The following is a 20,917-nucleotide window of genomic DNA, read 5'->3' as shown; positions in this document are numbered from 1 at the left end:
GTACACACATGGCATGCCACATGTTATATATTGTGTACACATCATATTATTTACTCCACATAAGCTTCCAAATAAGCATTTATAATAATAAAATAATATAATGAAAATAAAAAATGGGGGGAAAATTGAGCGGGAATGGTTAAAAAATTTCCCTCCATAATATACGTAGGTAAAAATCATTACCTACTGATATTATTGGTAGGTAAAGCTATGTTCCGAAATATAATATAATGGACTAGCATTTACCTACTAATATTATCTACCAATAAATATTGGTAGGCAAAACCCTACTTTCCCTACCAATATGTATTGGTAGGTAAAATATTGGTAGGTAAAGATCAGATTTCTTGTAGTGCCAGTAGATGCGTCCATCTAAAAAAGCAAATTATTTAAACATTGTGACATTTATAATATTTTCGTAAATGTAAGGATATAAGTTATTATAATTTACGTGATCATAAACATGGGCAACGATGGATTTGGAACCGTGTCCTCCTGGTATGGTCATTTTAGCTCGAGCTTCTTTATTTTTCTTCGATATACGCTTCAAAAAGAAAACAGTACTCATTAATCTAAATTGTAATTTTATAATTAAAAATTAATATAAAATCTACGGCATACCTGGTGAGAATCAGAAGCCCAAAAATCACACAGAATTGCCCAATCAAAAGAAGTAATCGACACAAAAGGTTTTGACTTCGCTCTCTCATTGTCCACCTCTCCTCCAACATCTACCCAGTGTTTCTTCATCGTGTGGCGCCAATCAGTCAGATGTTTTTGCATTTGTCTTACCATGGTATCGTTGATTACTGGATTGTCTTCTGGATAAATGAATTTTTCCTAAAATCACAATTAAAATTGGAATTTGTTAAAATATTATGAAGATAGAAAAAATATTTAATAATGAGTTATTAAAGGTTTAAAGAATGCTTACAGATAGTCTCTTTCGAATAACTTCGATATCAGCTGGTTTTACTTGTTCCCAAGCTAGTGTAGTTGGGGGTACGGTACTACGCAAATAACGAGCTATGGAATTGTTGAACCACTTGCCGTACTTTTGAATAGCTTTTCCAGTTTCTTTATCAAACTCTACTTTCAAATGACTAACTTTTTTGATGGCCAGCTCCTTCTCGATATTGGCACCGTAATAAGCTCCCCTGCCTCTCTTGGAGCCACCACCTGTGTCATTACTTGTTTCAGCCATTCTACATTAAAATATTCATTAATTAACTAATTCAAATTATGTATGTCTGTTGTTTTTTGTTATAAAATTAACATTTATTCATTATGGTATTTCCAAACCTACCTTATTCCTACATAGTGGATCCCTTGGAGATAGTAAGGAGTCATGTACTTCTCCTCATTTTTTTAAGATGTTTCTCAAACATCTTGAAAAAATGAGGAGCAGTACATGAATACATTGGCTATCCCCAAGGCATCCACTAGGTGCATCACTATTGTTTTTTGTTATTAAATTAACATTTTATTACTTATTGTCTTTCCCAACCTACCCTATTCTGACCTAGTGGATCCCTTGGAGATAGTAAGCAGACATGTGCTAATACTCATTTTTTCAAGATATTTCATCAAATATCTTGAAAAAATGAGTACCAGGACATGAATACATTGACTATCCCCAAGGCATCCACTAGGTGCATCACTATTGTTTTTTGTTATTGAATTAACATTTTATTACTCATTGTCTTTCCCAACCTATCCTATTCCGACCTAATAGATCCCTTGGAGATAGTAAGCAGACATGTGCGACTACCCATTTTTTCAATATATTTCATCAAATATATTGAAAAAATGAGTACCAGTACATGAATACATTGACTATCCCCAAAGCATCCAATAGGTGCGTGTGTACCTATATCTGATACTATCATTAATTAATGATAATAAATAAAGTTTTCATTGAATTAAATAAAAAGTTACATACACTTGTTTAAATTACATATCACTGTCCTCATCGTCTTCATACTCGGCCAACGTGTCATCTTCAAATTCAACTTCATCATCGACAACAAATTCATCTGAACCTTCGCCAACCAAATTATCAACGTTGTGCACTTCAGTGGCATTGACATCAACCCGATCATACTGAAGATTATCAAAAATTGGAAGTTCTACCCACAACTGAAATGAAGAAGAATTAACTTCTTGCAATATTGTTATATCATTTGTGGTCTCAGTATCATCAACATCGGAATTTGAGAAATCCCATACATTCCTTGGAATGTATTCATTAACGAGCCTCCAATCATCCCCATTTTTCACATCTCGAAGATAATACACCAACTTCGCTTGAGATGCGAGAACGAAAGGATCATCTTTATAACATTCTTCTTTCACATATACGCTCGTAAAATTGGATTCCACTTTAATTCTACTTGTATTGAACCATCTACACTTGAATAGGACAACACTGTAACCCATCAAGTAGGACAATTCAATTACTTCTTCCAAAACTCCATAGTAGTTCACTCCTTCCTCACTTGGCACCATTACACCGCAATTTTGTGTTTTAAGCTTCATATCACGACCACGAGTCACAAATTTCACACCATTCACTATCATCCCTGGATATGAATACACGGTGCCGCTTGATTTGTTTGCGAGAGCATACAATTCATTATTCACTTCAGTAGGTGTTGACTCATGCAAATCGTTCACCTATCAACATTAACATTGAAAGTTAGTTTTGGATTGATTAAGTGGGGTTTCAGAAAAGAATTGACTAATATACATACTCTTTCTTTGAACCACTGAGGAAAATCAGTTTTTTGTTGAACTTCAAGATTCAAGCCCCCCCGTCTTCTTAATTCATCCATATGCTCACTACAAATGAACAAAAAAACTATGATTTTGGCATTTACTCGGTATATAAACCAAACATCATTATTGAAAAAATACTAGAAAACACACCTAAGGTACTCCTTAATTTCGGCACAATTGTTCAAGATATACCACTCAGCCTTTTGCTTTAACTGCGGATTGAGGAGCATACTTGATTTCTTACCAAATGGACGACCAACAGCCTTATAAATAGAATATTCCCGATTTGGTTGGGATTCAACGCGATCGTCATTCCTCTCAGGTCGATTGAATCGAGTCTCAACCCCCCGTAGGTACATTGAGCAAAAGGTTAAAGCCTTGTTCACCACGTAAGCTTCTGCGATTGAACCTTCCGGACGTGCACGATTTCTTACATACTGTTTATAAACTGCCATCGAACGTTCAATGGGATACATCCACCTAAAGTGCACGGGACCGCCAAGAATTGCCTCTTTCGGAAGATGCAAAACCAAATGCACCATAATGTCGAAAAATGCTGGAGGAAATATCATTTCCAACTTGCATAAAATGGTGATAATGTCTGTCTCCATCTTCTCAAGGTCTTTCACATTCAAAGTTCGTGCACAAAGTTTTTTGAAAAAACCGCACAACTCAATAATTGGCTTCCGAACTTCAGGAACAAAAAACGACCTAATTGCGGCGGGCAACAACTGCTGAAACAACACGTGGCAATCGTGTGATTTCAGCCCTATTATCTTGTCATCATTGACATTGACATTCTTCGAAAGGTTTGCAGCAAAACCGTCCGGGAATTCAACTGACTTCACAAATTCACAAAAAACTCGACGCTCCGGGACACTGAGGGTGTAACTGGCGTGCGGTTTCTTCCACTTGTTTCCCTCTTTGCGGAGGTGGAGTTTTTCCCTAATTTTCATGTCTGCTAGATCAAGTCTTGCCTTGTCAGTGTCTTTAGATTTTCCCTCTAAGTTCAACAAAGTTCCCAAGACACTGTCGCAAACATTCTTCTCAATGTGCATTACGTCCAAATTATGCCTCAACAATAACTCCTTCCAATAATCAAGCTCGAAAAATATGCTATTCTTCGACCAATTAAGTTCAATCGGAGCCCTTTTGCGTTTCACACCACCAAATTCTTTGTGTTTCCCAGGATGTCTAATCAACAAATTCTCTAATTGCTTCAACACATCATCACCGGAGTAATCTTTCGGTGGTGGACAAATCATGTAGTGTCACGTGTCCTTTGACTAGTCAACTTTAACATTTACTTATTTATTACTTTTATTTTAAAATTAATTTAATTATACATTAATTTCATTTTGTAATTTTTTATTAAATTGTTCAATTTGTATTGGATTATTTACTTAATCAATAACAATTTTATTATATTTATATTTTACTTAATTATATTTTATTAAATCATTTATATTTTTAACTTTTTTCAATTACAAAACATCTAATATTAATGTTAAAACCAATTATTATGATTGGTAATTTTATTTTATTTAAATTATAGTTAAAAATTATTTTTTTGATGAATTTTTAATTATACTTAAATTTTTATTTAATTAATTATTAAACTTTTATTAATTTTACTAACTCTAACAAAATTTGGGCAGCATAACGACAATATTTCAAACTATCCCAAAAATTGAAAAACCTACAAATTAAACACATATATACCCAGAATATTCCCAGATCATACAAAACATATATATGCATTAACAAATACATCAATTTACATATATACAAATATTTAACCACAAAAAAACATATACCAAAACTAATTTTTTTATTAATACAAAAAAAATTATTAAATACATATTTACAAAAATATCACATTTAATATAAAACAATTTAAAAATATGAACATACATTATTAATCTGGTTTTTTTAAGTTCATACTTTAACTAAAATACATATATCGCAAAATACAATATAATAAATATTAACAAGAAAAATTAAACAAATACATATAACACATTAAATAAAAAAAAAATCATATTCAAATCTGTTTTTTAAATTTTACAAAAAAAATTAATAAATACAAAAAACATATATTATAAAAGTAACTTAAATATAGTTGTTATTAAGATAAACAAATACATATAAAGCATTAAAATAAAAATTAATGTTAACGACTATATTTTTTGTAATTAATGTTAATTTTCCTAAGACTAACAAAATTTGGGCAGCATAACAACTATATTTTAAACTATCCCAAAATTTTATAAAACCTGCAAACTACACACAAAAATATACATAATATTACTAGATCAATATACAGAATATTCCCAGAGCATGCACAACATAAACGTATATTTACTTAAAATTTCTAAAATATGATTTTTAATTGCTAAAATTTAATCTTATTATAATACCAAATCTAATCTCATAATCTTAAGATTAATCGAATACTAATTAAATTAATTTCTAATTATGAGATTATATTAGATCATCTAATGTAATTATTTTTACTATACTATCATGCACAACATAAAATTTAATTTTTTTCTTGTACCTCTTTTTTTAAAATTTAAAACAGAAAATAAAAATAAAAAAACAAAAATTAAATCATATATAAACAGAAATAAATAAATAAAAAATACAAAACAGAAAAAAAAAACATAAATATAAATATAACCATACATTTTTCGGTTTAAATATATATATATTAATTTATATGTAATATATATATTAATTTAAATATATAATATATATATCATTTTATATATAATATATATCGGTATATAATATATATAAGTTTATATATCAGTATATTATAATATATAATATAACATATATAAATATATATATATCGGTATACCCTCGGTTCGGTCGGCGTCGTGGTCCGGTGGTGGCGCGGTGGTCCGGTCGGCTAGGTGTGGCGGAGTGGTGGCGTGATGGTGGTCTGGTCGGCGTACTAAAACAGAGAAACAAAAAATGAAATGAGTAGAAAATTTAGGGGCAAAACAAAGAAAAAAATAAAACAACTTACACTTGAGAGAGATGGAGCCGTTGAAGAAGATAGTGTTTGAAAAAAAATGAGAGAAAGAGCGTCGGAGAAATTAACAGAGGAGAGAGAGAGAGAGTTTTTTCTGAAAAAATTTGAGAGTGAAATAGGGAAGAAGAAGGCTTGCGGCTGTGATAAATCGTTATGACTTTTGCCGGCGCGTTTCGTTGCGCCGGCAAAAGTCAAAAAATGCGCCGGTAAAGGCACTTAGTAAACCCTACCACAAAACGGCGTCGTTTTACTAATGCCCTATTTTGCCGGCGCATTTTTTGACTTTTGCTGACGCAACGAAACGCGCCGGCAAAAGTATACCCACCTACTTCTTCTAAACGTGCAAAATTCAAAAACACGTTTACTTTTGCCGGCGCGTTAGGTGAAATGCGCTGGCAAAAGTTTGTGGGTTTTTACATATAAAAATCTGATTGGACTTTTCTCGGCACAATTCGGGGTTGCGCCGGCAAAGGTACTCCATTTTTAAAAGTGATCACTTTTGCCGGCGCTACTGGCGAATTGCGCAGGGAAAAGTCACCTTTGCCGGCGCAATTCGCCAGTTGCGCCGGTGAAAGTTGCTTTTACCGGCGCAATTCCGAATTGCGCCGGCATAAAGCTTATTTCATGTAGTGTAGAATATTAACTTGTATTTTGAGTTAAGACGAGTTACCATTGGAGTGAGTGGTCATAGATATGGAAAAACCAGAATCGTGAAAAACCTCAAAAAACATGTAAAAGCAATTTGTCTATAAAAGATGTAAAGACTATGATACTTTTGAAGAGCACTTTTTAAATCTTTCAAGTGCTTCTAGGGCAATGGAGGTGTCTAGTCTAAGTGCACTATGCATGAATTAATATTGTCTACATTTCAACCTTAGTGGTATGCATACACGAATATGAACATGTTTCTGTGAACTGAAAACATACATGAATAGCTATCCAGTTTGTCCTACAAAACTACCCTTAATTCTAGATGTTTCTCTTTCAAAAATATTCCACCAATCCATTTGTTACCAGATAAAGAAATTTCAAAATGACAACATATTTTGCCCCAAAACACAAACAAAATCTCATCACAAAAAAATTCAGAATTCATGAGCCAATATATACAAAAATAGCTCAAATGTAACATAATTAAAAGTTCAGCATTTGAAAAACCCATCAAAAAATTTAAACATAATCGATTACAAAAAAGAAAAGGGTCAAGAAAGCAAACCTGAGGAGTCCAACTAGAAGAAGATAGCAGTAGAAGGTGTTATAGAACACTACAAAGAGAACCCAAACAATACATGATTAAGTTACTTAAGAAGAAAACTTATACCCAGACAAGATAGAGAAGAAGGGTCTGGAAAGTAAAGAACATATACCTCAAAAAAAAAAAAAATATATATATACATATACCTGTGAATGCCGAGAGGAAGATCGGAGAGCTTGGGGGCGCCCGTCTACGATGGAGCTGCCCAAGATTGGAGCCGTCAGCATCTGCGTTTGGACCCGTCTGCGTCTGAAACTATTTTGGGGTTTGGGGTTCAGTCGCTTGAGGTTTGAGAGAAGAGAGCCTTACAGAGGGTTTGGGGTTTGAGGGCTGAGAGTAGAGATCCTTACAGAGGGTTTGGGGTTCACACTACTGCAAAAATTACATGATAAGTCGGTTAAAAACTGACATCTGAATGTTCATAAGTCGGTTGGGAACCGAATTCCCATGCAGTGACTTATGATGTAAAAACGTGGTAGATCAGTTGGCGCCAAACCGACATCTGGTGTAAGACATGGTACGTCGGTTGCAAACCGACCTCTAGTATAAGACATGGTAGGTCAGTTGTACACCGACCTCTGGTGTAAAACATGATATGTCAGTTCACAACCGACTTATGGTGTAGACATCTATTGTTAGTTTTAGTAGAACCGACTTATGGTGTTTTTTCTTAAAAAGTGTATTACGCCCAAAACAAATCATGCTTTTTATACAAACAAACAGAACAAAACAAAACATATATCACAATAATATAAAATACTAGAATTTGAACTAAGTATCTAAAATAACGAGTCTTAAGTTAATTACAAAATGACTCATATAAGCATTGTAAACTATAGTTGGACAACAAAAGTGTGTATATCTTCAAGAAAGTTTAAGTTAACATTGTAAGAATATCTCATTAAAAGTCTAAGTTAACAAAAGTGGGTGGACCTATGTAGTACTCATCAAATCCATGACGCATTGTGCCCATTCTTCACGTACTTCATTGATCTCATCCTTTGTGTAATAGTTCTTCCCGCCACACTAAAACAAAATTCATTGCATGAGTTCAATTAATATACTTAATCTTAAGGTAAAGCTAGAACTTTAATAATGAATATTTTCACTTACGTTACTAGTTAGCCATCGCATTGAAAACTCATTTGTCATGAAGTCCTTCATCATCCTCATAACATAGAACCCACATTGTACTGATTGTAATGGTTGACGAGGACACTTAATTGTTCTCCACGCGACTTCCTTAGTTTTTGCATTATTTGTGCGTAAATGTTGAAAGACACTAAATAATAATAACATAAACATTTAGATGATGTTAATTTTAAATGAATTAAAGAGTATGCAGTTAATTGGTTAGATTTTTATCGAGAAATGAGAGATTTGATTTCATCTGGTGGAAAATTGTGAAGAGAATCCAGGAAATAGCACAATTGGTGATCAAAATCAATTATTATAAGCATCCAATGCTTTCTAACATAAACACAAAAATATTTCATTATTAATATTATATATATTCACTAACAAAATACTAAAAGTAAAAAACTTACCCCTTATGATATGGCAACAACCACATCTGACCCGGATTTGAATCAATCATACGCTTTGATACCCATTCAACTCGTTCTTCTTCAGTGGATCCAACATTTGATAACCACTCAACAAAACGAAAAAAGTGACTGATCTCTCTTTTCACTAATTGGAAGTATAAAATCCTACATAAAAAATATATCTCTGTTAAATTTATAAAATAAGTTATGAACAAACTTATAATTATTTTAAAAATATTTGATACCTGATATATAACGATACACATGATGCTCCAATCTCTTCCATTAAGCCAACATGGACTATATCTTCTTGTGAGATATATAAATCATTCTCAATTAAAATAAAGAGATATAGGAATGATGGTTGAATATAGAGTAATAAGAGTGAACATAGTAAGAATAGCAACCTGTAAACCAATAAACATAATTTAGCAGGCAAAATAGAACAAACTGTCAAGCGAAGTAGCAACTACCAACAAAATATCATTCTATAATATAGTTCATTTCTGTATAAATATGTTACCACAAAAGGTTTTTGAGGATTGAACTGATCTTCTACACCTTCATTTAGACCCAAGTAGAAGTACTTGCGATTGATGAATACACCGCTGCAGAATATCAAAAGCATACATTTTCAAGCTGGCAAATACATATTAAACAACAATGAAATATAGTCTAGTGGGCATCAAACCTGCCAATAGCTCCAATGAGACACATGAGAAAGAGGGTTCCAAAAAGTGTAAGTATAAGTTTGTCAAGTTTTCTCTCTAGTGTACTTCTTTTGGAAGGAACATTCATGGCATTCATCATTACCTGCAAAAATTCAATTGAAAGGTAAATCAAATTGGCAAGTGACAGAAAAGACGAATAAGGAAGAGGTACCACAGAAAGAAAACAACAGTGCAAGTGATAAATAATTCTAGAATTTCATAACCTCTAGGTGCAAAGGAAACAAGTATAATGAAGAACCACCACCACATGGCAGAGGTACCACAGCAAATAATAATAAAATAATAGTGCAAGTGACATATAATTCTAGAATTTCATAACCAGTTGCAAAGGAAACAAGTAAAATGGACACATGGCAGCAAACCTAATTTTATTTAAAAGGCCAATGGAGCTCAAAATCCACTCAATCCTATCCCAAGTAAAGAACACATTAGCACCACTTCTAATAACCATTTATACAAAGGCCTTGCTACAATAAAACAGTTAGTATAGGCTTTTATAGCTCACAGGAATTCTTGGAAACGAACCTTTGTTTCATGACCTGAGAACATAACAGCCCCAACAATATACTCAATGTTCCTTAGACTGCATCCCTGATTACACATGATAAAGTCCCAATGTCAATTCATAGTAATTATATTAAATTAAACCCGATATGGATAAAACTCTGGGACAAAGAGACCAACAAGGTACTGCTTCCAGATTAATGACTGGCTTATATAAACCAAGATAAAGTATCTTCTACGTTCTACCAATATCAAAAAATTTAGAAGAATTTGCGAGCAACATGGTGCTGCTTCATAAATTTTCCTGTCCATCATTCAAATACATTTGCAACAAACATTGATAGAATTGTAAGCAAGGGCAAGAACACAATCTTAATTAACTTTCTAAACCTCATATTGAAAAGAAAAAAAAATGCAAGAGGAGAAATTAATCATGTCTTACTCTCAGCAGGAGTTGGTTTGGGGTGAGAGGTATAGTTTGCTTCTGAAAAATGAGATTGCCTGTGAAAGTGTATAATGAATTGTTTGGCTGCTCACACTGCACTTCACCTGCAATTTGGAAAAAATGCTTGTTTAAGTAGGTTGGTTGCACATTACTATAATTAGTTATATATTAAACCACTACAAAAATTAAAATCAATAGTAAAATCTACAGGTCTCATGGTTTTGTGATTGCCATTTTGTTTTTCTTTGTGATCAAGATTTATATAGCTAGCTTTAATGATTTAAGTTTGTAGCAAAATCTGGTACTATTGTCTAATTATGTGGGTACTTACAAATTTGCCAGCATAACAGGCTCCAATATCACAGGTCTTGCTGCTGTATGACACTGGTTTACAAGAAGAAAATTAAAATAAGTACCAATTCAAATTTTAAGCTGGAGGAGAAAGCAAGATAAAATAGAATACAAAATTACATATGGTTGTCACAATCAAAATACAAAGACTACATATAAAAGAACCTTTCTAAATGCATATATTGCAGCTAACTCTCCATCTGTTAAACATATACAAATATTTTCAACTAGTGTCCAATTAATGACCCCCTGAGCACATAAAAGCAAAGACCAATGTGATCCTTTTTAATATATATTGAATCCTTTTTAATTTAATAGACCACATGCATTAATAGTATTAATATAATATAATATAGATTTGATAGAACATTTTCTTTCCCATAATTATATTTCTGATGACAGTCATTATCAGCAAGTTTATGAAGAATAAAGTCCACTCTAAATAGTAATCAAGTGGTAAAACAGTCCAAATTCAACATGTTATACATATGATGTAATCTATTGTACTTAAATGTATACTCTTCACTGTTATAACTTTTTGTTAAATAACTAACTAATAATTAATATTTATCCATATATGTTGATAGTTTGTAAACAAAATCCCCTTCTAAAGTTCTAATTATACAAGTAAAATTCTGTAGAGAGAGAGAGAGTGGAAAAGCTAGAAAGCTTCATTTTCATCACATCTTAACTTTTTTCTATCCTCCATAAGAAAAATAATTTGATCTCTAGATATTAGTGATTTTTATAAAAATAATAATAATAAAATCTGTGATATTTCTGGTAAAGAACAATCATGCATATCTTACTATACTATATATCGAAATGATTCACATGTTCATATGAATATATTCATATATATATATATAGATCGATATGATAATGATGTGATTCAGTATTGGTTAATTTCGGCACTGAATATCGACCAGTACCACACGTTTTTCTTTCCTAAAGAAACGTCAACATGACTTTTGATCACTACTACTTATCCTTTGGAGGGATCCAAAGGACAAAACTTAATGATGGTAGTACATATCCTCACAATCAAAATCAAAATCAAATTCATCTCTATATATATAGACAAATTAAGAACAACCCAGAAATAAAAAACAGAAATAAAATGGATTAATCATTAACATAAATCTCAACATTAAAACTTATTTCACGCTTCCAACACTCTGCAGAATGATAAAAGCAATCAAGAGAAGCTATTTAAACTATCCATTTCAGTATCTAAAAGTTAAAAAGAACCATAATATTGTATATAAAATATAGATCATATAAACATAAATAAATTAAAAACGAATTTAGAACTCACGTACCGAACTCAATCTCTGAACTCAATCTCTTAATCCAAATCTATGTACCGAACCAACAGATTTTCCAATATCTAAACCCAAGCGCACTTTTGCGATTGGCCTTTTGTTATGCCCAAACCCGTGCGATTGCCGAGGATGCCGAAATTTGAAGAAGAAGGAGGCGATTCTAGAGAGGTTACAGTGAGAGTTGATGCCGAAGGGAGCTGAGATGATGAGATCGTGAAGATGAGTGACCGGAGTTGGGGAGGGAGAGTCGCTGCAGTTTGGGTTGCTGGCGGAATGAAGAAGACGAGAAGAAATTTTTTTCGCGGGGGTGTACAGTGAAGAATAAGAGCGCGGGATCTTAATTTTATTTTCCACCCTAATTTTAACATGCTATGTCTCCAATACCAAGCGACATATGATGTAGCATCATAAGTCATTTCTAAAATTGACTTATGATATTAAAACTAAAAATATATAATTTTAACATGGTAAGTCAGTGCATTAGCAATTGACATATGATGCAGCATGATATGTCTGCTCTAGAACCGACTTATGATGTTAAAATTAATAAATATATAACTTTAATATGTTGATATTTTATTTTAAAATTATAAATCCCCAACTTATTTAGTTTATTTTTTTTTCAAATATTTATAAATATGTCATTTATAAATTAAAATATTTTCTTATTAAAAACTAAATTAATTTTTTTTAATTTCGAATAATTAATTAATTAATATTTAAAAAATTATAATATATGTAATATTAATAAGTATATATTTTTTATACTTATTACATTCACAAATCAATTACATATATGTATTGTTTAATAAAGTAATATATTTTAAAATTCAAATAATACAAAAACAAATTAGACTATCTTTAATAATATATTTTTATAATGACATGATAGGTCAGTCCATAGAACTGACTTACCATGTCACATGAAAAGTCAGTTCCTACACAACCGACCTTCCATGTCATTTAAAAAAATATTAATTAAATACATTAAAATATTTATAAAGTTTTTTTATTTTAAATTATAAATACTATATTCAATTAAAATATTTTTTCATTATAAAATATAATTATTTTTTATATTATAAATAATTGATTAATTTGATTCATCTATTTATATTTCAAAACATTATAATGTAGATTGACAAATATAAATTTTTTACATTTATTTCATACACTACTAAATAAATTATTGTATTTTAAAATTCAAATAATTTAAAATAAATAAAAATGTGACATGATAAGTCAGTTCATATAGTACCGACATACCATGTTAGAAATGTAGGACATAGTAAGTCGGTCCACACAGAACTGACCTACCATGATTAACATGGCATGTCAGTTTTGCAGGAACCGACTTACTATGACATCTTCAAGCATGGGAGGTCGGTTCAATGTGAACCGACCTACCATGTCAACATGGTAAGTCGGTTCCTGCGTAACTGACCTCCCATGCTTACCTTTGTTATACAGGATAAGTCGGTTCTGTGTAAACCGACTTATGAACATGTGGTAAGTCAGTTTAAGCAGAACCGACCTCTCATGGCTGATGACTGTTGTCCAGATTGTAGTAGTGTCAGTTGCCAGAGGTTTGGGGTCAAGATGAGAGAGAGAGGGGTTTGAGACGTTTGGGTATACGGTCTGAGGGAAAAATAAAATTTTGGAGGTCTTTTTATTTAGTTTGGCGCGTAATAGAAAAGATGTGGGCGCGTCTATGAAATTACCTTTAGCGACGACTTTTTCAATGTCGTCGCTAGAGGTGTCGTCGCTAGAGACTAATATTTTTGTAGTGAACCCCAAATGACTGAACCCCAAACTCGACTTTCATAGGCGGCGAAGGCATCCTCCAATCATCCTCTCGGGCAGCTCCATCGTAGGCGGCGTCCCCAAGCTCTCCGATCATCCTCTCGACATTGACAAGTATATATATATTTATCTATATGTTTTATTTGTTTTATTGTTAATATTGTTAACTTAATTTATATATATATATATGTATATATATATTCTTTTGTGAGCCAATGTAGTCTCGGCTAAATGCAGTCTTCATTTGATTTACTCTTCATTTGAGATTTTGTCTATAAGAACACTATCCTTATGTAGTCTCAGCTATATGTTCAAATTGACAGGTATGTTGTTTGTTTATTTTGAGTCATGTTTTGTGCCTATTTTTATGGTTTAGTCTATGTTTTGTGTTTTGTGTCCTGTTTTGCGGCTATAATATGTATTTTCCTATTTCCTTTTTCTTTGGTGGGATTTGGGCTATGATGTTGGCTTGTTTTTTAATAATATGGTTAAAAATGAATAGCAGAATTTTTTTATGAAAAGTCTTGCCATTGTGATATCATTTGGGAGAGGGTTAAGTTTTGGGTTGCTACTTGGGTGTATCACACAAAGGATTTGAGGGGTTATCCTTCTTGGATCTCCCTAGAGAGTGGAGAAGTTTTTTGTTTGTGTAGTTGGAGTTGTTTTGTTTATGTTTTTTTTTGTACCACATGTAAGCCTCCAATTTGTCCATTTTTTTTTAATTTTTAAATATTTTTTAATTAATTAAAAATTTAGGAAAAAAAATTAATTCCTAAAAAAAATAAATAACATGATTTAAATTCATTAAAAATAAAACATGTATTTTTAAAACAGAAAAAAATAACAGTAATTTAGTGAAAAATCTAACTAAAAATCATAAAAATTTCATTTTTAATCAACATTAAATAAGATTGTATTTAGATCTTTAATCAAAATCAAAATGAATTTTTTATAATTTTAATTAGAATTTTCATTAAATTAATATATTTTTAGTGTTAAAAATATTTGTGTTAATTTGTTGGAATTTAAAATATTTTAATTTTTTCTAAATTTTTAATATATTTAAAAATCAAATTATAGGAATTAATTTTTTTTCTGAATTTTTTAATACTTTTAATTATTTTCAAAATATTTTGGACTAATTGGAGGCTATCACGTGTTCCATAAAATTAGTTTTAATAGTTGACTTAACAGTAGCGAGTTAAGTGCAAGAAATCCCACTATTTAAGTAGTTTTGACGTCAAAATTTTTACATCGGTATTTACCTGCACGAATTGTAACTACTTGAGTAGTTTTGCCGTTTTTACTTAGGTATTTAACTGCAAGATTTTGTATCTACTTGAGTAGTTTTGCCGCCATGATCTCATATTTATACATGTATTTAAAAATAAATTACATTTTCTTTGGAAGAAATAAAACAAAAATTACATTAAATTAGATGCATCAAAATTACATTTATGGGCTTGTTTGTCAAACAAGATAATTGTCATTTATATTAATTGGTACATATCATTATTATGCTAAAGTGACAGGGAAGGAGACATCAATTTATTGGGATAGAAAATTTGGCACGACACTAATATTCTATTTATATTAAGGCTTTATCTTAATGAATAAAATGAGGTTGATATTGAAGGGTTCAACACATTTGATTTGAGACACACATAAAAGATTTTTTCTTTTTAAAAAAAAGAAGGAAGAAACCGTTCACCACACATATACTTATATATAATTGATGATATATATTTTTCTAGACGATAAGATAATTGATTATTGGTCGAAATTCTTTGATCTCCTTCTCTCATGTCAATAATTATTACAAAGGGATCCGCCTTATCTTGTTCATACACAAACACATTAAACACATTCTAGTTGTGTAAATCTATTATTTAATGCAAAACATAGAAGTGAAAAGAATGTAAATTAATATGTTCAATTAAGAATTATAATGTTATATTTGGAAGCTTTTTATATTTAAGAGAAAAGAGTGATGTTAATCACCTTAAATACTCAACACACTATGAAGTTTGTATTTAATATAATATTTGAGACCGATATTAAATTATACCTATTATTGTATGCCATATATATATTATGTGGTGTTGGACACCATATAGTAATCATACTAATATTTAAGGAAAAAAAAAAATGTTGACACTAGGAATTGATTGCAGGTAATTGTCCAAAAATTAAATGATACTTCAATTTCAATATGTAGGGTTCATGCATTAATTAATATTACTAGTAAAAAAAATTATTTCTAATGATAGCTAAATTTTATTTTTCTATGGCATTTCGTTATGTTTGGACAAAGAGGCCATGTATAACTTCTCCCAAATTTCGTGCCGAGGATATTAGCAGATTTCCTCTAGGTCAACCTGAGGCTCCACCAAGTCTAGCCATGTACTCCTCAACGATTCGGAGACGTTGGACCACATCCCGCATCTCTTGTGCAATAGGGGGCGGTGACGGTGGTTGAAGTGTGTTAGTCACTTCACGTTCCGCGCTCGAGCGAATCCTACGACCAAGTCTTGTCTGATGGCCCCGACGGCGTCCAAAGACTGTTTCAACAAGGGCAATGTCGTCCACCTCAGTTGTGGCAGTACTCACACTGGAGGTGGTCGTAGAAGATTGTGTCTGCTGAGTTTGACGTACCTCCAGCAACTTTTCCTGTATTATTGAATTTTTAATACAACTATTGCAAATTTACAAAGTAAGAAAAATATAAAATATATACAATTACTTACATAATTATCACGCTCTACTTGATTGACCCAACCTCTCCCTTCTTTATATTTAGTATCCATCCAAGTTTCTGAAACGCCTGAGAGATGGCCAGTTTGCATATTGCGCTAATATACAAAAATTATTTAGAAATTTAATAAAAATATATGAATTTTTTTAAAAATTTAATAAGAAAAAATACCTTCTTATAACGAAGAGCTGGCGTTGACTGCGATCCTTGGAAGCTATTTTGTTTTTGTTTTGCTCGATTCACAGCATTAATCTCATAGGGCCTCTACAAAATGACATTGTGTTAATTATATATATGTTATATTAACAAAACTAAATTAAAAAGAAATTTTACCTTCACTTCAGGTCGATCAAAATAATCAAGCACCATTTTCCATTTTTCTTCTACCAAACCATCAGGAGCATGTCTCCGACCATGCTTCTTTATGTGAGTAGATATATCATTCTTCCATTCTGAGTAACGATCAGCGCAAGATCGTTGAATGTCGAGAAGAATGCCACTTCGGTGTTCTGCCCCATACCGAGTGAGACCAATATCGAATAAATCATCCTAAATTAAAATAAATTAAATTAATTAGTCAAATTTAACATTAAATTCAGCAAAATACAAAAGATAAGAAATAAATTACCTGTAGACGAGGAAATATTCGATCCCTAACTTACTTTGGTACTTTATCCCATCGATCATAGTCGGGATCGACATATTTTCGAATGAGAAGGCCGATCTCCCGAGACAAATGGTGAGAATATTCACCAATTTCCTTGTACGTCTTTCCTCGAACATCCCACTCAAGGGGTAATGGTCTACCTAAGGCAGCCCTAGCCTCTCGGGTTGATATCCCTTTGTTGATGCCACGCCTTTTTATTGCAGGCACTATTATTTTACAATTGCATAATATTAAATTATACATCTATAGTTATGAGGTTAATTTATGAATAAAAACAGTAGATAGTGCATGAATTACCTCTCTCATAGTCAGCCTCTATATGTGTTGGATCTCGAGGAGGATCTGCCCCGCCATCACCTCCGTGATGTCGCATTACCGCAGAAGACATATCTAATAAATTTAAATATAATGATATATATATATATATGTGTGCATATAATAAAATGTTGACAAATAAAGATAAACATAAATAATATGGTTATCCATAAATAATAAGTGCAAACAATCTTTGAATGTAAAAATTACAACTTAATCATCACTATAATATTCATTATCACTACCATTCTCATTTTCTTCTACATTATCTTCTTCTAAGTCCATCTCTTCCTCTTCCTCTTCCTCTTCATCGACCATTTCCTCTTCCTCTTCCTCTTCCTCTTCATCTTCCTCTTGATCAACATGAGTATCTACATTGACAATAGATGGCGGTTGATCTCTATGGCAAAAATTGATTTCTGGCAACGGACCAAGATCGACAAACAATTGGAAATCAGATGATATTGTGTCATGCATAACATCTATTTCAATGGGATCCAACTGTTCATCAACTGCTGGGGTGTCCCACACATTTCTATGATGAACTTCTTCAACAATTTTCCAATCCCCGTCATTTTTCAAATCATCAAGATAGAAAATTTGTTTTGCCTGAGTTGCCAAGATAAACTTGTCATCTTTGTACCACTCGAACTTAGTAAATATACTGGTTATATTATTTTCATGCTTCATCCTACTCTTGGTAGGATCTGTATCAAACCATTTACACTTGAATAATACAACAGAACAACCAGCAAGGTATGACATCACTATAACCTCTTCTAATTGCCCGTAGAAATTTTTGTTGTCTACTCCGGGTACTAAGACACCACTGTTTTGAGTTTTCAAATTTTTATCTCTATCATAGCACAAAAATTGAACACCCAGTGTATGAAGAAACAAGATTAGAGGAGCCGCTTGCTAAGGAGAATAACTCTTCAGAAGCTTCTGCAGATCCCGCTTGTCGAAGATTGTAAAGCTTATTGTAAAACCACATAGGGAACTCCTTTTTCTGTAATTGATCTAGGTTTTCAGCACCACTAGATAAAAGGATCTGCTTGTGCTCTCTACACATATAAAATATGAAAGACTTAAAAAATTTGAAAGATAAATGGAAGAGTAGATAAATATATTGTTAGTGTGATCAAAGTACTTACTGAATATATGGGAGAATCTCAATGCAATTGTGGAGAATGTACCACTCAGCAGTTTTTTTAAGTTCATCGTCCAAAGTTGTTAATGTTTTCTTACCGATCGGATGACCTTGAGAATGAAACACAGACAACTTCTTTGGTGATGGAATTGCATCAACATTTATATCTGGACGATTAAACCTTGTTTCCACCCCTTTGAAGTACATAGAACAGAATGTCAATGCTTCATCGACGACATAACCCTCAGCTATGGACCCCTCAGGACGAGCTTTATTACGCACATAATGTTTCAATTTTTTCAAGTATCTCTCAAAGGGATACATCCACCTCATGTGTACTGGACCTCCATCTATTGCTTCTTGAGGCAAATGTATCATTAGGTGAACCATAACATCAAAAAATGCTGGCGGAAAAATGATTTCTAGTCCGCAAAGAATTTCAACAATTGATGTTTTCACTTTCTCCAAATCAGAAACAATCAGAGTTCTAGCACAAATAATCTTGAAGAAAGTGCACAAGTCAATAATGGTCTTGGCAATAGGTTTTTCTAGGAATAAATGAACACCAATTGGCAAAAGACGTTGCAATATGACATGACAATCGTGGGATTTCAACCCAGTAATCTTATTGTCATTTTCAATTACATTCTTCCTTAGATTAGATGCAAACCCATCTGGAAATTTGACTGATTTCAAAAATCGACAAAACTTATGCCGATTTTCAGGAAAAAATGTGTATTTCGCTACCGACTTTTCCATTCGACCATTTACCATTCTCAGATGCAATTCTGGCCTTATCTTCATCTTCTCAAAATCTTCTCTAGCACTAATTGTATCTTTGGTCTTATTTTCCAACTTGACTATTGTGCCAACTAAGCTGTTGCATACATTTTTCTCAACATGCATGACGTCTAGGTTGTGTCGCAACTTCATATTGGCCCAATATGGGAGCTCAAAGAAAATGCTTTTTTTACGCCAACCAACTTGCTCTTTTGTGCGTTTCCTTTTTTGTCCACCATAGCTAACATGCTTACCAAGAAGAGATTCAGGCATAAAATTCATTTGTGTGAAAATAGCTTCAGTGCTAAATTCCTCTGGAGGTGGTCTTTTCTCAACTGAACCATATAACTTCTTCTTTTTTCTAATTTGGTGTCCCATTGGTAAAAAATGTCTGTGACCGTAAAATGCAACCTTATTTTGCAAACGAACTGATGGTGTTGATACATTGCAAGTAGGACAAGCAGTGTAACCTTGACCACTCCATCCAGAAAGACTACTCCTCGCTGGAAAATCATTTATAGTCCACAATAAAGCTGCTCGAAGCTTAAAAAAACTACCATCAACAACATCTCGAGTCTGAACACCGTTCACCCATAATTCCTTCAACTCATCAACCAATGGCCTTAAGAAAAAATCAAAATCTTTTCCAGGTGAATGTGGACCAGGAATTAATAAAGTCAACATAAAGTTAGTCTCTTTCATGCATAACCACGGTGGCAAGTTGTAAGTCGTTAACACAACCGGCCACATGCTATAAGACAAACTCATATTTCCAAAAGGATTGAATCCATCAGCAGCCAATCCAAGACGCACATTCCTAGGTTCCATTGCAAACGCTGGATTGCTACGGTCAAAATCCTTCCATGCTTTCCCATCTGCAGGATGACGCATGATACCATCTTCTTTAACACGCCCTTCATGATGCAATCTCATATGTTGAGAAATGTGCCTTGACGCGTATTTTCGCATCAACCGATGGGTCAATGGAAAATAACGCATAACTTTTTGGGCCACTTTCTTCCCCTTGGTATTTTTATCCACCCAACGATCCTCCCCACAAATTGGACACTTGTGTTTTCCTGCATTTTCCTTCCAAAACAATGCACAATCATGCTTACAAACATGGATTGACTCGTAACCCAAACCCAATTTCCTCATCAACCTCTTCGCCGCATAATGTAACTTTGGTATCTTATTTGGAGATGGGAATACATCTTCTAACAACTCCAAGATTCCATCAAAAATTTTGTTAGGAATTTTCCCCAACACTTTGAAATGCATCAACTTAGCTACGAAATTCAAAGATGTGTATTTTTCACACCCTCGGAATAATGGAGACTCCATCTCGGCAAATAAGTCATTATAGTATTGGCTAGTACCTCTGCATTCTAATGCTGTTGGTATCTCATCATCAACCTCATTCTCATCATCTTCACAATTGTTAGGTTGTGCTATATCATTAAGAACA

General features: G+C 32.6%; 1 long non-coding RNA gene across 3 annotated transcripts; it reads right to left on the bottom strand.

The window, feature by feature from the left end:
• Window positions 1-5,662: 5,662 nt before the first annotated feature.
• Window positions 5,663-12,357, bottom strand: LOC133801744 (uncharacterized). 3 transcript variants are annotated; one of them, XR_009876942.1, is made up of 13 exons: window positions 11,977-12,357; window positions 10,635-10,687; window positions 10,301-10,407; window positions 9,880-9,945; window positions 9,315-9,436; window positions 9,147-9,231; window positions 8,869-9,030; window positions 8,624-8,788; window positions 8,190-8,358; window positions 8,010-8,102; window positions 7,223-7,448; window positions 7,038-7,086; window positions 5,663-5,740 (listed from the first exon to the last, which is right to left on the bottom strand). It is a non-coding gene; the product is annotated as an uncharacterized LOC133801744 (long non-coding RNA). The 3 variants fall into 3 exon arrangements; XR_009876941.1 differs by lacking the exons at window positions 5,663-5,740; window positions 7,038-7,086; window positions 7,223-7,448 and having other exon boundaries at window positions 7,834-8,102; window positions 11,977-12,352; XR_009876943.1 differs by lacking the exons at window positions 5,663-5,740; window positions 7,038-7,086; window positions 7,223-7,448; window positions 8,010-8,102; window positions 8,190-8,358 and adding an exon at window positions 8,424-8,546 and having other exon boundaries at window positions 11,977-12,350.
• Window positions 12,358-20,917: the final 8,560 nt, after the last annotated feature.

This window comes from Humulus lupulus, chromosome 9 (assembly GCF_963169125.1).
Source record: "Humulus lupulus chromosome 9, drHumLupu1.1, whole genome shotgun sequence".
NCBI lineage: Eukaryota > Viridiplantae > Streptophyta > Magnoliopsida > Rosales > Cannabaceae > Humulus > Humulus lupulus.
The sequence above is the reverse complement of the archived record's forward strand: the minus strand, read 5'-3'. Positions and strand labels throughout refer to the sequence as shown.